The sequence below is a fragment of the Arachis hypogaea genome, chromosome 14, assembly GCF_003086295.3.
Source record: "Arachis hypogaea cultivar Tifrunner chromosome 14, arahy.Tifrunner.gnm2.J5K5, whole genome shotgun sequence".
Lineage (NCBI taxonomy): Eukaryota > Viridiplantae > Streptophyta > Magnoliopsida > Fabales > Fabaceae > Arachis > Arachis hypogaea.
This window is the reverse complement of record NC_092049.1, coordinates 39,390,529-39,391,533: the sequence shown is the minus strand read 5'-3', so window position 1 is coordinate 39,391,533 and position 1,005 is coordinate 39,390,529. Positions and strand designations below refer to the sequence as shown.

At 43.9% G+C, this 1,005-nt stretch overlaps 1 non-coding gene across 1 annotated transcript; it reads left to right on the top strand.

Annotated features, from left to right (window-relative positions):
• The first annotated feature begins 543 nt into the window (after positions 1 to 543).
• Positions 544 to 650, top strand: LOC112745568 (small nucleolar RNA R71). The gene has a single exon (XR_003173488.1). It is a non-coding gene; the product is annotated as a small nucleolar RNA R71 (small nucleolar RNA).
• The last annotated feature ends 355 nt before the right edge of the window (positions 651 to 1,005 follow it).

Genomic DNA, 1,005 nt, shown 5'->3' with positions numbered 1-1,005 from the left:
TGTTGAGAGGTGTTGTTGGGTGGGTGTTGGTATGACCTCTGTGTGGGGTATTGGTGAGTTGCATTGTTGTTGGGGTTATGGCATTACTGGTCTTGGCCTTGGTCTTGTTGATTTCCCCACCCAAAGTTTGGGTGGTTCCTCCAACCAGGATTATACGTTTTGGAGTATGGGTCATGATTCTGCTTAGGTGAATTCTCAATGTAATTGGCTTGTTCCTGATCACCCTCTGCTTCTTCATTCACTCCTTCTTGGGTTGCTGCTACTTGATTCCTCTCTATCTTCTTGGTGAGGTTAGCTAATTGCTTGGTAATCATCTTGTTTTGAGCTAGCAGTGCATCCATATTGTTCAGCTACATCACTCCTCTAGTGTTGCCTCTTTCAGAAGCATAGAAGTAGTCATTCTCTACTACAGTCTCAATGACATCTATGGCTTTTTCAAAGGTCTTCTTCTTGTTCAGAGATCCCCCGGATGAGTGGTCTACTGCCTTCTTTGATTCATACGAAAGGCCTTCATAGAAAATGTGCAACTGCACCCATTCATTGAACATATCTGGCGGGCATCTTCTTGTCAGGTCCTTAAACCTCTCCCATGCTTCATATAGAGTCTCACCATCCTGCTGCCTGAACGTTTGTACCTCAGCTCTCAACCTGTTGATCCGTTGAAAAGGATAGAATCTTGCCAAGAACTTGTTTACCACATCTTTCCAGGTTGCTAAACTCTCCTTTAGAAAGGATTCCAGCCATTTAGATGCTTTGTCCTTGAGCAAGAAGGGAAACAGAAGTAGTCTATAGGTGTCAGGATGAACACCATTAGACATCACAGTATTGCATATCCTCAGGAAGGTGGTTAGATGTTGATTGGGGTCTTCTTGGACACTTCCTCCGAATGAACAATTGTTCTGAACAAGGGTGATGACCTGTGGCTTTAGTTCGAAGTTGTTGGCATGTATGGTTGGCCTTTGGATGCTACTTCTATAGTTTCCTGGGTTTGGGTTGATGTAAGAA